Source organism: Protopterus annectens, chromosome 7.part1 (genome assembly GCF_019279795.1).
Source record: "Protopterus annectens isolate FY-2018-M chromosome 7.part1, PAN1.0, whole genome shotgun sequence".
NCBI lineage: Eukaryota > Metazoa > Chordata > Ceratodontiformes > Protopteridae > Protopterus > Protopterus annectens.
This window is the reverse complement of record NC_056740.1, coordinates 165698839-165716187: the sequence shown is the minus strand read 5'-3', so window position 1 is coordinate 165716187 and position 17349 is coordinate 165698839. Positions and strand designations below refer to the sequence as shown.

At 42.8% G+C, this 17349-nt stretch overlaps 1 protein-coding gene across 10 annotated transcripts in view; it reads right to left on the bottom strand.

Annotated features, from left to right (window-relative positions):
* The window catches only part of NR2C2 (nuclear receptor subfamily 2 group C member 2), a 1701781-nt gene that overhangs the window by 932321 nt on the left and 752111 nt on the right, over positions 1 to 17349 (bottom strand). The window lies entirely within an intron of this gene.

Sequence of the window (17349 nt, the reverse complement as noted above, 5' to 3'; positions counted from 1 at the left end):
TTGAGGTCCCAAGGTGGAGCTACAGGTCTCCTGGGAGATCTGATGTGGAGGATGCCTTTCAAGAATTGTTTTGCTTCAAATATGGAAGCTAAGGTTGGAGAAAGAAGCAGACACACAGAGACAGCTGACAGATGTGCTTTTATGGAAGAGTAAGTTAATCCTGCATTAAGCAATTCACATAGATATGACAGAACTATGGGGGTCTGCTGTTAAGAGAATCCTAGTGTTTAAGACACCAAAGCAAAAATCTCTTCCATTTGGAGAGGTAAGATTTTCTGGCAGTAGGTTTCCTGGCCTCCTGCAGAACTTGAAGCACATCTTCAGAATAAAGGTGTCTGAAAGGGATCAGGGCTCTATCACCCACAGGGTCACTTGGAGGGTCTCTAAGTGTGGGTGGATGAGTGAGTCCTTCTTCTGTGTTAGCAGGTCCACTCTGTGGGGTACCTTGTGGTGCTTGCCCCTGGCTAGATGAAGGAGCAAGGGGAACCAGTGCTGTCTTGGCCAACAGGGAGTCACCAGCAAGACTTTTGGTTTGTCCTGTTGAAGTTTCAGCACGACTTTTGGAATAAGTGGAGGGGGGGGGGATGCATACAGGAATTTCCCCTTCCAGGAGACTGACAGGGTGTCCACTCTCCATGCCTGAGAATAAGGTTCTCTGGCACAGAACTTTGGAAGTTGCTTGCTCAGAGAGGAGGCAAACAAGCCTATCTGTGGAATACCCCACTTGTGAACAATGTTCAGGAATGCATCCCTGTGAAACATCCGTTCATGGGCCTGTGTTCTGGATCTGCTTAGAGTGTCTGCCACAGCATTCTGACTAGAAGGGATGTAGACCACCTGGAGGGAAATATCTAGCAGGCATGCTAGATCCCAGGCCTGTATGGCTAGTCTGCACAGGAGATAGGATCATGCCTCCCCCTTGTTTTTTGATATACCACAAGACTGTCATACTGTCTGAGTGTATACTCAGCCTCCCTGGTATAAACAGGGATTAGAAGATTTGAAGGGCAAGGATTAGTGCCTTCATTTCCTTGAATTTTATGTGTTCTCTCTTCTGGGAGGTTGCCCACTGTCCTTGTACTGAGTGGTGGCACAGGCTTGCTCCCTAGCCTGTGCCCAATGCATCTGTGTGGGGAGGCCTGGGTTTAGAAACAGCCGAGTTATCCACCACTCTAGCTCCTTCTTGAGACAGGGTAGAAGAGGAATTTGGTATTCCAGAGGGTGGGCATGTTGAGACCACACTGACTTTAGGAACCACTGGAATTTCCTCATTTGTAGCCTTGCAAGAGGAAGCATAGGGATGGTGGATGTCATCAACCCCAAAATTTTCAGGAACTGTCTTGCGGACAGCTGCTGCAGGGGGAATGTCTTTGGAAAGAGCTGAGAAATCTCTGTGCTTTGGTAGGGGGAAGAGAGACACCACCCTACTCTTGGTTTGAAATCTGCACCCCAGAAAGACGTGGTCCTGGGATGAGACCAGGGATGATTTTGTGAAATTTATGGTGAATCCCAGGCTTTGAAGGATGGCAATTGTCAATTGGAAATTTTTGTTCAATTCCGTTTGGGAACTGGCTTGAATCAAAAGGTTGTCTAGGTAGGGGAAGATCAGGATACCTAGGAGTCTGCAAAAGGCAAACATGGGTGCTAGACATTTTGTGAAGACTCTCGGGGCAGTGCTGAGTTCAAAAGGTAAAGCCGAGAACTGATAATGGGAGGATTCCACACAGAAGCGTAGGAATCTCCTGTATCTGGGCTGGATGTTTATAGGGAGGTAAGCATCCTTGATATCTATGGAGGTTAGGAATGCATGAGGGAGGATAAGAGGGAATAAGGTTTGCAGGGTAAGCATTTTGAAAGAAGGAACTATGAGAAAGTCGTTGAGGTAGGAGAGGTCAAAGATGGGTCTCCAAGGACCTTCTTTCCTGGGAACCAGGAAGAGATGCGAGTAGAAGCCTCCTCCCTCTTGTCTTGGTGCCACAGACTTGATAGTGCCCTATTCCATCAGGTTTTGCAGGACTGGAGGAAAAAGAGGCTTCTATTCTTTTGGAGGTTGGGGTACAGCCTTCTGCCAGACCATGAAGTACCCCCTCTTGATGATGCTTAACACCCAAGAGTCTTGGGTTATGAGTTTCCAAGATGGAAGGGACAGGGTTAGGCATTGAGAGAGGGGAGGGGTGCCCTGACTTCTTGAGGAGTCACAAGGAGGAGCCCATGTGATAAGGAAATGGTTACTTAGCTAGTTGAAAAAGGAGGAAGATGCAGGAGGAAGCTGATGAGTTTTCTTAGGCCTTTTCTGAGGTTTTGATTGTGGAGTTCTGGATTGCCTGCATATGAAGACTTCTTTTGCAGGCTAATTCCTGTGAAATTTAGGCACAGAAGATACTACAATGTGCTTAAATTCTTTTAAGTTCTTTGCTTTTCTCTTGCAGAGATTTGAAAAGTTCTGCAGAGAGCTTACCAAAAAGGGCAGAATTGTCCAAGGGGGCATCCATTAGTTTTTCCTTAATGTCCTCCAGGAGGGGTTGAAGCCTTAGCCAGGCAAATCATCTTAGGGCAGAAGAGGAGGCTGCAGCTGTTGATGTTGCTTCTATAGCATAATAGCTGCACTTAATAGAATGTCTGGCTACTTGAGAAGAGGTAGCAATGAGGGAGGATGCCAAGGCCTTGCTTTCAGAGTCTGGCATGTCAGATATTAATTTTGAAAGTTGAGACAGGGGTTCCAGATTGAAAACTGGTCATGTGGGTCTGATAGTTCACAGCGTTGAAGGCCAGGGTGGCTGAGGTATAGGTTTTCTTGCCCAGCCTCTTTAACTATCTGTTATCCTTATCCAAAGGGAGAAGGGAGAAAGAAGGAAGTGACCTGGAGGCCTTATCAGAGGCTACTGAAATCATTAAGGAGTCTGCAACTGGGGTCTTATAAAGAAAGGTACTTTGTATTACCTGTCTGGCTGTTTTGGAGCTGGAGGCTGAGAGTCTGGATGAGTGGAAAAAGGTTGGTATAACAGGAGGAATGTCTGAAGAGCTACAGAACTGCACTTGGAGGAGGTCATAATAACGTTTTTGGACCTCTGACATCTGTGTACTGTCCCATTTGAACTGGTCACGCATCCTGGAGATGGTCTTCCCAAAAGAAATTTCCTCCATGGGAGATTCTGTTCCATTTGAATCTTCTTCAGGGGAGGCATAATCCAAAGGTGAGTGGATATGAGATGAGTGACCCAATGGATTACTATCCTCCGCAGGAGAAGACTCTTCCTCAGAAGTGGCCTGAGGTCTAGGTCTCTTCTGTGGGGAGGTAGGCCAAGCAGGAGGACAAGCAGGGTGAACAGAAAAAGATCTAAGTGCCATGAAGGGCTTAAACAGGCCTTGTGTGAAATTTTGCCATTCCTTCTGAGGGTCAGGAGGGGATGACATGTTTGGTTTTTTTGCTTCTCCTTTGTTGGAATATCCATGCAATGCAAAGAAGGTGGGCCAAACGTAGGCCTACATTCTACCAAGTCTGAGTCAACATCCTCCCTTACAACTATACGAGTAACCCCCAGGGCGTTCGGACATGATACACCTGGGTTCCCCCTGGACATCGGTAAACAATGTTCGAGTTGCCTCTCTGGACTTGCAAATGTCCAACACTAAGGTGGCCTGTGAAACGGGCTCAGCCTGTAGTTCTGGATCCATGGTGGCACATTTCTCCGAGCTCTCTTGTGCTTTGGGAGAGATGTTCATATCCAGAGGAGCAGCTTCAACTTTGGGCCTATATTTTTTGGCCTTACGCTTAGCAGGCTCGGTCGTCTGGTCTGAGGAGGATTTCATCACTCTCTTGGCTAAAAGCTTAAGGCGTTAGTTTTCTAGGTAGATCGCAATGAAGGAAAACAGACATCAGCGGGTTTCAGGTACAAAAGACTGGCAAATGGAGCAGTTTTTGTGATTGCGCTGGGGTCTGAGGCAAAAGAGGCACTGGGATTGACTGTCCTTATGTGAAATCTGTCTTCCACAGTCACACTTCCCTTTCCTGGATGACATTAACTTCAATAATAGACAAAGTAACAGAAAAAGACAAAAAAAAAAGTTCCGCAATGGGGCACTTATGTTATTTTAGCAAGCGATTCCAACAGCAGAGCGATGTCCGGGACTGGAGATCTGACTAGTGGCAAAGAAGTTCTGAGTGTGGCACATGTGTATGTCACTTTAATGGCCAACGTCTGCTAGTGACCTACGTCAGACGTATTGCGCACCCTAGTAGTAGAAGACTTTGATATACTGCCCAATATTAGGTCGTCACCTTGGCAGGCGACTTCCTTATGTCAGGAATACTGAAAAAGATGAATAGAAAGACATCCTAAAGTTATGTTGCAGTCATAAATCTAGTGAAGGGGGGTATTAGGTTCGTAATCTTGTAGTAGTAGGAAAAAGTCTCCATAGTGAGATACGGTATCCCGAGCTAGGAAACCATACTGGTTGCAGACCTGCACACACCAAGACAGGGAAGAACTGATGGGAACTCCATGCCAGAAGAAAACAAACACTGAGGCTGGATTGGAGGGAATTTTGGATGTGAAGAAACTGCACTGGCTCAACCTCTTGAATCCAATGGCTTATGGATTCGGGAGAAAAACATGACACTAACCTATAGGAGCCTGGGATCCAAAGAAACTTTGTTAGAAATTGCACTAGTTCAACAACTTGGGTCCTAAGGAGATTCAGATCCAAGAAGTGTCCAAGACTTGTCTGTCAGATCCTAGGCTTAGGCTCCAAGAATAGAGGACATTTTCAATATAGCTACTGCAACCTACAAGGTTAATAGAATTAATGGTGAGGTCGTCGAGTCTAAGCAACTGTTTTAATCCAAAGACGCTACACCTACCTGCAAACTGTTATCTGTCAGATCCTAAGCTTAGAATGAGCAGATCTGTCAGATCCTAGGCCTAGGAATCTTCAGGGAAAACTGTAGTCGATCAGATCCAAAAGTCTTGGATCCAAAGGATTTTCAAAGAATCTGAAGGGCTTGATTATACCCAACTTGTTGGATCCCGTGGAGAACTTTGGATCCAAAGAAGGTCCAAAGATATTGGGATCTGATGGCTAGGATCCAAAGCTCTGTATGTTGGTAACAAGTAATCTGCAGTGCTTGATTACACCCAACCTGTCGGATCTGTGGAAAACTTTGGATCCAAAGGAGGTTCAAGGATCTTCAGATCTGAAGGCTAGGATATGAAGCCCTGCATATTGGCTCCAAGTAATCTACAGTGCTTGATTTCAGCCAACTTATCAGATTCAAGGGAAACTTTGGATCTGAAGGAGGGTATAGGAAAACTCAGATCCGAGGCGTTGAATCTGAGATCCTAGCAAGAGTCTGTCTGTTTCTTTAATCTGGGGGGGGGGGGGGGGGTGAGCCCCAAGAAACCAGCAAAACTTCCTAGGCTTGAAGAGCTGAAGCAAATTCTCTGTAACAAAGGGTCCTGAACAGTGCAGCAAAAAGCAGAGGCACACTGCATACCTCTCAACTGAACAAATTTTCGCAGAATGTCCAGATTTTTGCCCCATATTTTTGGTCCATTTCTCATAAAAATTGTGGTTTTCTGGGAAAACAATTTGACAAATCGCTGAGGGTTGAAGTCAGAAAATAATGACAAACATTTGAGTTGCTAATGCAAAACCTGTTACTCTTATCAATTTTCTAAGTTTGTAAGAACAATATTAAAAAGTGTCCCTATTTTTGGGCCTTTGCCCCCCATTACTGATGGCTTTGTCTAGATTCCTAGCTCAAAGAGGTTGAGTGCATACCTTTTAACCACTTAGAGCAAGAAATCTGGACAAAGCCATGAATAAAACTGAGACAAAAACCCAAAAAGAGGGATAATTTTTAAATATTACTCTTAAAAACTTAGAAAGTTGATAGAATAACAGGTTTTGCATTGGCAAGAATTTTCTAAAGGGTATGAAGTCTGAAACTCAAATGTCTGTCATTATTTTCTATTTCATTTTTTAATGATTTGCCACTAATTTGCCAGAAAACTGCAATTTTATGAAAAATGGACCAAAAATATGTGGCAAAAAATCTGCACATTCTGTGAAAATCTGTACAGTTGAGAGGTATGCACAGGATCAAGAAGAGACAAAGATCAGTGCTCCATGAATACTTTCCAGACAGAATTTTTTTTGAGCTCCCCAAACAAGCACTCAGGAAACAGGAGAGAGCCCCGTTCCCATCCGGCAACATCCACCACAGTTTCTTGTTGTCCAGCCCTCCAAAGGGACTGAACAGAGGGGCATGGACCCGGACACAAAGTAAGAAACTGTAAGCAGGGGAAATACTGTGCAACCACAAAAGAAAAAAATAAACACAAGGCAATCCCATCCAAGGCTCCACAGCATTTGGGGGGGGGGGGGCTGCAAAGGGACTAAAAGGCCAGCCCAGCTACATGTCAGTGCAAACTTCCCAGTTAGATCACCACCGCTGGATGGCAAAAGGCCCAAGCCGGCAAACAACACCATCCAACCAAACCTCTGGTCGGAAAATAAAAATGGTGACCGGCAGAAAAACAAACAAACCCAATAGGTATGGTCAACAAAACACGTGCCCTGCAAAACACCAAGAAAACCTGACACCTGCGAACCAGGGAAGCAAGAAGCAAGTCTGGGAAAGCGCCAAGCAAAGGGAAGCACCACAACCCACTGCAGTTGCAGCCAAACCACATGGATGGAAAAAACATACCAACAATGTATCACAGAACAAGCACAGAAGAGTCTCTGAAAAAGAGATTCATGGAATGCCTTATCCTGAATCCAGACATTAAGAGGGCAGGGCACAACATGGAAAAACATCAGTCAAAGCAAGACAATATGCTGAAGTGTTAAAATAAAGACGCATACAGGGGCACGGGGAAAAAGGAACATATTGCCGCAAAGAGTTCATGCATGTGGCTTTACACTGTGCTAGACAGTCAGTTCATTAAAAGTTACTAAGCAAACAATTCCAATAGCTACTAAGTAAAACTTCACAATACCTAAAACAGGGCAAGTAAACATCTGTCTTAAAACCAGATAAAATAAGATAAGATAATATACCTGATAAGAGTTTACTGGAAAACGCAAAATACATACATTCTGTACTGAGGGAGGAAAGAAACTACCAAGAATGCAACAATTTAACTAGTGAAATGGTAAAAATTTAGAAAAAGCTTCCTTACAGCTCGAGACTTAGACATGATCCGTCTTACCATGTCTAGCGGCAAACGAAATCTGAAGAGTTAGAGGTAGTGTAGTGCATTATGGGAAGAGAGAGGAGCTTGACTGGGATCCAAATTCTGGAAAATGCAACCTAGTCAGATCTGAAGAGTGGATCCGTAATACATCAGTGACAAAGAATGAAAAGTAAAACATCAGATGTCACATGACAGTCATTAAAAACACTTTTTCCTAGGTCAGTTAATTAAGATTCACATAAAAAGTAAGTTTTCTGTCATATAAAGTAAAGTGGAAGTTTTTTCGCCAAAAAAGAACTTGTCTGCCAAACAATGGAATAACATTAGTCAAGCTGACTTACAATTGGGGGTGTGTGGAAGGTGCCCTAAAACTTTGAAAGCTGACCGACAATTATATCCTTAGCAGGATATAACCCACATAGCTTAAGCTAATGCAGTACTGATCCAGCAGTGATCCACATGAAGAACATCAGAAGACCAAGGGGCTCCATCTAATATATTTCTGGGGTTCAAGCCTTTCTGAAAAGCAGCAGAAGCAGCCATAGTCATGGTATAACAGGCACCGAGTTTGCCTGGAAATGACGTGCTATGAAAGGAGTGAATAAAATAGAATGTTATGGGACAACCATTTAGAAGAAGTCTGTTATGATACTGATTGTTCCTTTTTCCTTACATTCATAAAAAAGGAAAATTAATTAGAATTCCTGAAGTCCTTCAACCTAAAGTTGCAGTACTTGAGTTGTCTGTGAACATCCAGAATGTGCAGAATGTTCTCCCCTTTATTATTTTTTCTTTTTTTGGACTTGGAAAGAATACAGGGAGACGAAAATATTTTTTTCAAATTATACTCTCAGACTACTTTTGGCCTAAAAGAAGTGTTGATTCTAAATGATACCCTTTCTTTAAGAAATATGAGATGATGCTGAATCACCATAACAGCTTGCAACTCAGATATGCTTCTAGCAGAAGTCAGATCAATGATTAACACTGTTATCCACAAGAAAAACTTTAGCTTAGCATTGTAAGTTGGTTCAAAACAAAAGTGTAAAATTTTCAATTACAAAGTTAAGATCCCATTGTAATGCCACTTGTTTTTTAGGTGGATGAATATGTAGAACCCCTTTCAGAAACAGTTTCACTTTAGATAGAAAAGAAAGGGGTATCCATAGGTAGAGAGATAGAAATGGTCAAGAGTAACAGGTAAGAAAGGACAGAGAATAATAGCTCAAACAAATATTTCAGACCCAATGAGGTTTGAGTCTTAAAGAGTTCTTGATTCATTCTTTGACACCAAATAGAAAATCTCTTCCACTTAGCCATATATGATTTTCTAGTAGTAGGCTTCTTAGCCTCCTTCAGTACCTGTTGTACATCAGAAAAAAAAGTGTTTAAAGGTATTAAAATTCTATATTCCAGGATGTAAGTTCAAGAACTTGAAGGCTGGGGTGGATCAGAGAGCCCTAAGTGAGTGGATCCATCAACTGAGAAAGTTTGTGTTAACTGCCCCTGGCCTTTTTCAAAAGAAGGATGAACCACTGTTGCCTGGGACAAAAGGGAGTTACCAGTACTATGTCTGGAGAGTTCTTTTGGATCTTTAAAAGGGCACTGGCTATCACAGGAAGGGTGAAAAACATACTGGTACATTCCCACCATGGCAAGGAAAAGGCATTTGTCTTCTAGGTCTTTGTGCAAGGAGTCCTGGTGCAGAACTTCTTTAGCTGTCTGTTGTAAAATGAGGCAATGAGGTAAACAGATCAGCTTGAGCAGTTCCTCACAGGTGGGCTATATCATGGAAGACGACAAAGATGTAATTTCCATTTGTACCCTGGTCCTGCTCAGATTGTCTGCCACAAAATTACGCTCTGATGGAATAGAAGTAGCTTATAGGGATAGATTGAGCTGTAGGGCCATTTTTCAGGCCAGCACTGCTAATCTGCAAAGAGAGTAAAACTTGGTCCCCTCCATTTATGTACCACATGATTATGGTCCTGTCCGTGATGACTAAAAGGGGTCCTGAGTTCCACAGATTGTTCAGGGATATGACAGAAATTAGTAATGTTAACACTGCTTTGATGCTCATGTTTTTTTTTTTTTTTGTCCTGAAGGTTCTACAGACCTTGAGCTTTCATCCCTTTAAAAACTGCTCCCTGTGCAAATCTGACATATGTAATTACAGATTGAGGAGGGGCTGGGAGGAGAAGAGGAAACCTGAACTGAAGGATAACTTTAACCAATCAGCAAATTTCCCTCTTAAAATTTAACACTAAAATTTGAAGATGGGATGCTGATGTTGTGTCCAGAGTGATTTCAGGAACTACTGAATTTTTCTCATATGTAATCTGGCTAGGGGAATCAAGAGAATTATAGAGTCCATAAATCCTAACATCCTGAGATATGGCTGTTATGTGATCCTACCTGAAAAATATCAGGAACTGTTTCCTGTAGAAGTTCATTTTATCCTGAGGAAGGAAAGCCAACATGAGGGATATAATCAAAGAGACTATCTAGAAATACTATCCCGTGAAATGGAAAGAAGGATGATTTTTCTAGGTTTAGTTGAAAAAACACTTTGAAATGAAGATTATTGACAAACAAAAGAAATTACTGAAACTCTACAAAACAGTGTGCAAAAATAAGGCAGTTATTTAAAAAAAAGGGAAAAGAAAAAGTTATGCTCCGTAACTTGCAGTAAACTATTATTTGAGACAGACACTTTATAAACACTCTGAGTTGTTGGCTATCCAAAGGGTAAAGCAGAAAACTGAAAACGTGAACCAAATGCAGAAAATCTTAAAAAGCTTTTGAAGTTCTTGTGAACTGGAGTATGAAGATAGGCACCTTTTAAGTCTAGGGTGACTAGAAGACTAAAAGGAGGGATGAAAGGTAGAACAGACTGAAGAGAAAGCATTTTAAAAATGAGAGGTCCAGTACAGGTCCCCAGGTTCCCTCTTTCTTTGGCACTAGACAAAAATCATTGAGTAAGATCTTATTTTTCTAGTGGGACAAACTATTACTCCCTGAGAAAGTATTTGATCCAGAATAGTCAGAAACAGGGAGGTTTGATTGACAGGATGTGAAGGAATCCCTTGAAATGGGGGAAAGAGAGTTGTTCTGCCAGCTGTTTCCCTTCTGAATAATTCTTACAACCCAAATGTGTAATGTAATCTGGTGCTAAAGAGGTAACAAGATAGGTTTTGAGAAAGGCTTAAGGGGTTGCCAGGGTGGGGAAGGGGAGGAGACTAATGGATGGCATAGTCAGTCTGCTTTTTTGAATTGCGCTTGGCATTGGGAAGGTCCTCATCTTTTTGTTTGGAACTGCTCTGCCACTGCCTTTTAAAAGTTTATTTCCCTGTATTTTGTTGTGACAGCTTAAAAAACTTTCTATAAAATGATCATGGACTAGAAGGGAAAATTCTACTATATTTGTGGATGGAGGATTGAAAAATGTGTGCAACCCCGTATATTAATTTTCCCCTTTCATTTTTTTTTTGAGTACCTCAGCAGACGCTCCAAACAAAATGTTTTCTAAAAATACATTCAAAATTTCTGCCGTAATATCATCGGATAAATTTTGAGAGCACAGCCAACCTAATCTCCACATGTGACCCAGTGGCAGCAGATCTAGACAAAGCATTTGCAATATTATAAGAGTATCTGAGAGAATGCTTTGTAACCTGTGATACTGAGATAAGAAGAGAGCTTAAAGGTACATTTGCCACTGAAGAAGGAAGGTCAACAATTACTTTTTTTTTCATATTGTCAAAGGAAGCTAACAGAAACTTAACATATGTGCTTGGCAGTCAACTGTCCAGAAGGCTATGGTGAAAGAAATGTACATTTTCATCTAAATCTTTCAAAGGCTCCACAATCTTTATCTGAAGCTTTGGGGTGGGGCTATAAGTCATACGATGGTTAGAACAGACTGATTTTAACACAGAATCAACAAGATGGATCTGCCCCAGGCATACCTCTCAAGTGAACCTCATTACGAAGAACGGACCTCATTTGGGGTCTTAAAAAAGTTCATGTTCCTCAAAGTTCCTCAATGTTCCACACTGAAAGACACTGTCACACATTCAGAGTTAGGATTTTTTTAAGTGAAATCCATGGTAAATAGAAATGAATCATATTAATTCATTAAGAGATCTTCTTTATAAGTAAAATCAGCATATTTTAACCATCCTATGGCTTACCTAGTTGAAGTTGTTAGTAAGCCATTAGTATGTGTTCCACATTTTGCCCATTTGTTCCACATTATGAGGGCTAGTGTTCCTCATTTTGGAGATGGAATGTTGAGAGCTATGGCTCCAGGATTCCTAAAAAGAAACTTGTGAGACTAAGGGACCTTGTACAATCTGTCAGATTTTGTAGAGACTGGAGGCTGTTTATCTGGAGAACTGTTGGCTGCATTAAGGGCGTACTCTAAAGCTGGAGTGATTGCGGAGAATCAACATGAATTATATCATAATATCTCTGCTGGGTCTCACAAATCTCCTTCTGTTTCCACTCAAATATTTTTTTCATTCTGCCAATGGTGTCTGGAAAAGACAATAATTCTACTGGGTAAGTAGAATAAATATTTTTCTTTGACAAAGCTTCCAAATTCTCTGATGTAGACAACTGGGAGGCATAATCCAAGCCTACTTCTTGAACATCAGAGTCTGAATCAGTTTGATGGAGAGGGGGATCTTTTTCTTTTTGACTGAGAAGATTCTGACTGCACAGACTGAAAGATTTTAATTAAGCCTTTGGCAGAAGAAGGCACCCTTCCCTAACTTCCACGGAAGGGGTTATAGGAGCAGAATTATGTTTCAGTTTACAGGTTCATAGGTAGGTACTAGGCTATCAGCCCAAGGGCCTAAGTAAGCCTAGACAACAAGGTTCCTTGGCTTACGCCACCCAAGAAAGCTAACTTCCTGTGCCTCTGCCGAACAGATCCGCAGAAGTGATCCCCGGGGGTGTAGTTCCTATGTCCTATCCACTCATCAAAATTTTAATGAGGAACTTTGCTTGACCAGGGAAGTAAATAGTGTGGGAAGAAATAGCCAGGGAACTGTTATGGCTAGGCTGATAGCCTAGTACCAACCTATGAACATAGATGGGTAGCTTGTTCCAGAGTATAGGAAGTCTCTGGGACAGGAATCTATCCCTCCAGCATGTCCTGTTTATAGGTTCATAGGTAGCAAAATAAGCAGCCCTTGCAGGTCTTGAACCCAGGACCCTGGAGACCACAGCTTATGCAATTAACCAGTAAGCCACCTCAGCTGTCGTCCCCTTCCTGGTAAACTCTAAAAAAAAAAAAAAAAAAAAAAGAGCACTCTGACATTTGGTCATCTCCCTGGGTGTCTAATTCCTCAGTCTGGGTCTGCAAAGGCTGGATGTCAGTCCCTTCCTTTGGACTCTGCAACAGTGGTTCTCTCCTGCCTAAAGTGGACATATGTGCAGCCTTGGAGGATGTACCTGTCCCTCAGCTCTTAGCAGCTTCTCAAGAAGCAACTCCAGATGAGTTAACAGAAACTGCTGGCCAGTCCAGGAGCACAGACATGGCCACAGCAGAGTCATCCACTGAAGGACAAGGAATTGAGGGTGCTGGAAAAGAAGCCATGGATGTCTGAGGAACTGGACCAATGCTCCATAACTTTAAATGTTAAAGCCTTAAGTCTTTCGCTTTCTAACTGATGTAGCAAAGAAATTACAGTTGTGTACACTTACCATAAATGTAGATGTTCAAGTGTATACAATGTTGCAGTCCTAACAAATGGGTTATCCGGCTCCTGGTAGCCCTCAGTCAGTCCGAATACCAGAGTCCTCAGTATAATCACGTCGGCTGTAAAACTGATGTCGGAACGTCAGGTATAAAGGGAGGTGGCCGACGCCATTTCCTCAGTTTTTCTTGCCTTAACTGTCAGGGGCCCCCAAAAAAGGCTAAACCAGGAGGGAAACGCCCTGGAAACATGTCATCCAAAAATAACATATCTAGACTGTGCTTTAGGAAAAAAGGGGGAAAGGATGGTGGGAAACTAGAACTACAACAGTGAATACACTCGAACATCTACATTTATGGTAAGTGTACACAACTGTACTATGTTCTTCGTGTTTCACTGTTGCAGTCCTAACATATGGGTTGATTCCCAAAGCCCAGGAAAAAAACAAAAGGGGGGAGGAAGAATCACAGATTAAGGGTTGGTAAGGAGGCCTTGCAAAACTGCAGAGGCAAAACCAGCCCTGGATTTAGAAAACAAAGGTAGATTGTAATGCTTTGTGAAAGTATGGACAGAAGACCAAGTAGCTGCTTCTAGAATGTCCTTAGTAGGCACACCTCTCAAAAAAGCTGCAGAAGTAGAGGCTGCTCAATACCCTGAGGGGGAACCTTCACATGCTGCAGGTAACAAATGTGAATACAATGAGCAATCCATTTAGAGATGGTTTGTTTTGAAATAGCTTTACCCCAAGCCCCAGGACCAAAACTAACCAACAACTGCTCAGACTTCCGAAAGGGTTTAGTCCTATTTAAGCAAAATCTCAACTGTCTGTGCACATCAAGAGAGTGCAGAATCCTTTCCCCTTTATTCTGGGGGTTATTGAAAAAGGTAGGCAGATGAATAGACTGGTTAAGGGTCAGACTGGAAACCATCTTAGGCATAAAGGAGGGATTAGTTCTCAGAGAAATCCCATCTGTATGAAAAATAATGAAAGGTTCTACTGCCATTAAGACTTGCAGCTCCGAAACCATTCTGGCGGACGTAATAGCCAAAAGAAAGGCAGTCTTCCATGAAAGAAACTTTAATTCTGCAGAGGCAGCAGGTTCAAAGGGAGGTCGAGTAAGCTTCTCCAGGATAAAATTAAGATCCCAAGCAGAAGTAGGAGCTCTTCTGGGAGGTCTAAGATTGCTAGCTCCCCTCAGGAACTACTATATCAAGGGGTGAGAAAAAAATGGTTGTTCAGAAGAATAATGAGCAGAAATTGCTGAAGCATGAATCTTAATTGAAGAAAAGGAAAGTCCACCATTAAGCAAACCTGCTAGATAATCAAGAATGAGGAAAAGAGAATGATGAGAAGACTCTTCTCCTTTAGCCTGCATCCAACAGCAAAATCTTTTCCATTTATCTGCATAGAATTTCCTGGTGCTAAGCCTCCTGGCCTCATGAAGAACTTCAACCATCTGGTGGGAAAGATTTAAAGTATTAGTCAGGCAGTTAAATGCAGAGTTTAAAGATGAGGATGAAGAAACGTTCCCCCTTCCTGAACCAACAGATCTCATACCAGGGGAAGATGCCAAGGCTGAGCTTTGGAAAGACTGCGAAGAAGGGGATACCAATGCTGCCTGGGCCAATCTGGTGCTATAAGAATAGCCTTTGGTTTTTCTTCCCTTATCTTTAGCAGCACTCTGGGAAGAACAGGCAGAGGAGGGAAGGCATAAATTGAGAGTTGTGTCAGTGGGAAGGACAAAGCGTCCACTCTCCAAGCTTTTTTGTGAAACTCCCTGGGTCAGAAGGTTGGAAGAAGATGATTGGTGTGAGAGGAGAAAAGACGTGAGGATCCAGAACATGTGTGCTCAATTGATCCGCCAAGGAGTGTAGCCTCCCTGGAAGATACTGGGCTATGAGATGTATGCCCATGGAAGCTGCTAAGGACCATAGTCTCATGCTGTGTCTGCACAAAGGGTAAGAGTGAGTCCCCCCCCCTGCTTGTTGATGTACCACATGACTGTGGTATTGTCCGTCCTGATCAGAAGAGTCCCAGGGTAGAGTAGATCCTTGACAGCCAGCAAGGCCTGCTGCACTGCCATCAATTCTTTTAAGTTTATGTGCAGATGAATCAGTTGAGTTCTCCAAGTCCCCTGTATGCCCCTGCCTTCCAGATATGCCCCCCATGCATAATCTGAGGCGTCTGTGGTGAGAGTCTGGCTGGCAGGTGGTGGGCAGAAAGGCAGACCCTTGTTCTGAGAACAGGCTGTCGCCCACCAAAGAAACTCCATTTGTAGACAGGGAATAAGGGGAAGAATCAAGTCTAAGTCCTGTGTGTGTGTTGACACCAAAGGTTCTTGAGGTACCATTGAAATTTTCTCATATGCAGCCTTGCATATGGGATCATCAGGATATATGAAGCCATGAACCCCAGTGCTTGCAGGAATTGCCTTGGAGAGAGCTGGGTTATGCTTGCCAAGTTCTTGAAATAAGCCGAAAGATCTTGTTTGTCTTGAGGGAGGAATACCATCTGGGTGGCTGTATTCAGACTTGCTCCCAGGAAAACAATCTCCCTTGTAGGAGCCAACTTTGACTTCTTTTCGTTGAGTGTAACCCAAAGAAATGAGAATGTTCTTAACGAAGTCCAAATCCTTTTTTAACTGTTCTGGGGAGTTTGCTTGAATGAGACAGCCATCCAGGTAAGGATAAATTTGAATGTTTCTCTGCTTGCAAAAAGCAATGGCTGGCTCCAGGCACTTTGTGAAAACTCTGGGAGCAGTAGGTAAGCCAAAGGGCAGCACAGAGAATTGGAAGTGTTACTCCCCAGCCCTGAAATGAAGAAACTGCCTGCAACTTTTCCTTATTGGGATGTGCAAATAAGCTTCCTTGAGCTCCAAAGTTACCAGCCATGAATCCTTGTCCAGCATTGGCAGTAACTGTTGAAGAGTGAGCATCTTGAATTTGGGAATCACCAGAAAAGTGTTTAGAATAAACAGATCCGGAATAGGGCGCCAGGTGCCCCCTTTTTTGGGTACCAGAAAAAGTCTTGAATAAAAACCTAGGCCTGCCTGATTTGCAGGAACTGGCTCTATAGCACCCATAGTTAGTAGAGAAGAAATTTGATTCTCTACCTCTGCCCTGAGAGTTCTGGTATGTCTGGGTACCCTTGTAGAACAGGAAAGGTGTGAAAATAAAATTTGTAACCTTGGTTTACTATGTTGAGTACCCATTTGTCGTCTGTGATGGTTGACCATACCTCTGCGAACCTGGCTAACCTTCCCCCCAAAGAAAACCCTGGGCCCGCAGAGGTAGGCACAAGAAGGCCGGAGTCATTGAGAATGCTTGCTTTGGGAAGCTGGCTTAGAACTTCCCGATTTAGCAAAAGAAGGATGCCATTGTTTAGCCCTTTTTTTAGATCTGAAACCCCTAGGCCTAGAGTAACCCTGCATGCCAGGATCAGGGAAAGACCAATTCTTGGAAGGATAATGCCTACAAAACTGAGGAGGCTAAACCTGAAGGAAATATTTTACAGCTTGCATAGATTTCGCTTTATCCTCCAACTTTTTCAGTACCTCCTCAGCCTTGTTACCAAAAAGGTTGTCTTTGTGCAAAGGAATATTCAGCAATTTAGATTTTACAGGTTCAGAAAGAGGCTGCTCCCCAAGCCAAGCATGCCTTCTAACAACGGAACCAGTGGCTCCTGCTCTGCAGGAAGCCTCCAAGGTGTCAAAACTATAATGAAGTGAATACTTACTAACCAAAGTGGCAGAATTTAGTAAATCTTGTAAGTCTTTTTTCTCCGACATGGAAGGAATATCCCCAAGCTTAGCCTTAATAGCCTCCAAAGTATGCTGCTGATACCTAAGCATGTGACAAAGACAATTCACAGATCTGTTTGCAACAGTTGCAGAGGTACAGACTTTTTACCCCACCTGTCTAAGGCCCTACACTCCTTATCAGAAGGTACAGGGCTTTTAGCAAAAGTAGCCTTAACACCCTTGGGACCTTAAGAAATATTCTCAGGATCAGCAGTAGGATTTTTAAAAAGAAATTGATGAGAATCAGGAACCTTATAATACCTATCAGGTTTTCTGGGGGCAGGAGGAAAAGAATTAGGAGTTAAAGAATTTTCCATGAAAACATCATCTACAACTTCCAAAAAGTACAGTTGTGTACACTTACCATAAATGTAGATGTTCGAGTGTATTCACTGTTGCAGTCATTACATTTGGGTAATCTGCTGGCAGGTTGCCCTCAGTCGGACTGATTAACAAAGTCTTGGGTCCTGCGTCAGTTGCTGTCCCTTCTTCCATGACGTCAGGTCGTCAGGGGTATAAAACATGCAGCCGACATCATTACCTCAGTTTTTCTTGCCCCAGATGTCAGGTGCCCCCCGAATGGGGAGCAAAATAAAATTTAAAACACAGAAATATATACCTCCAACCAAAAGCAAATACACC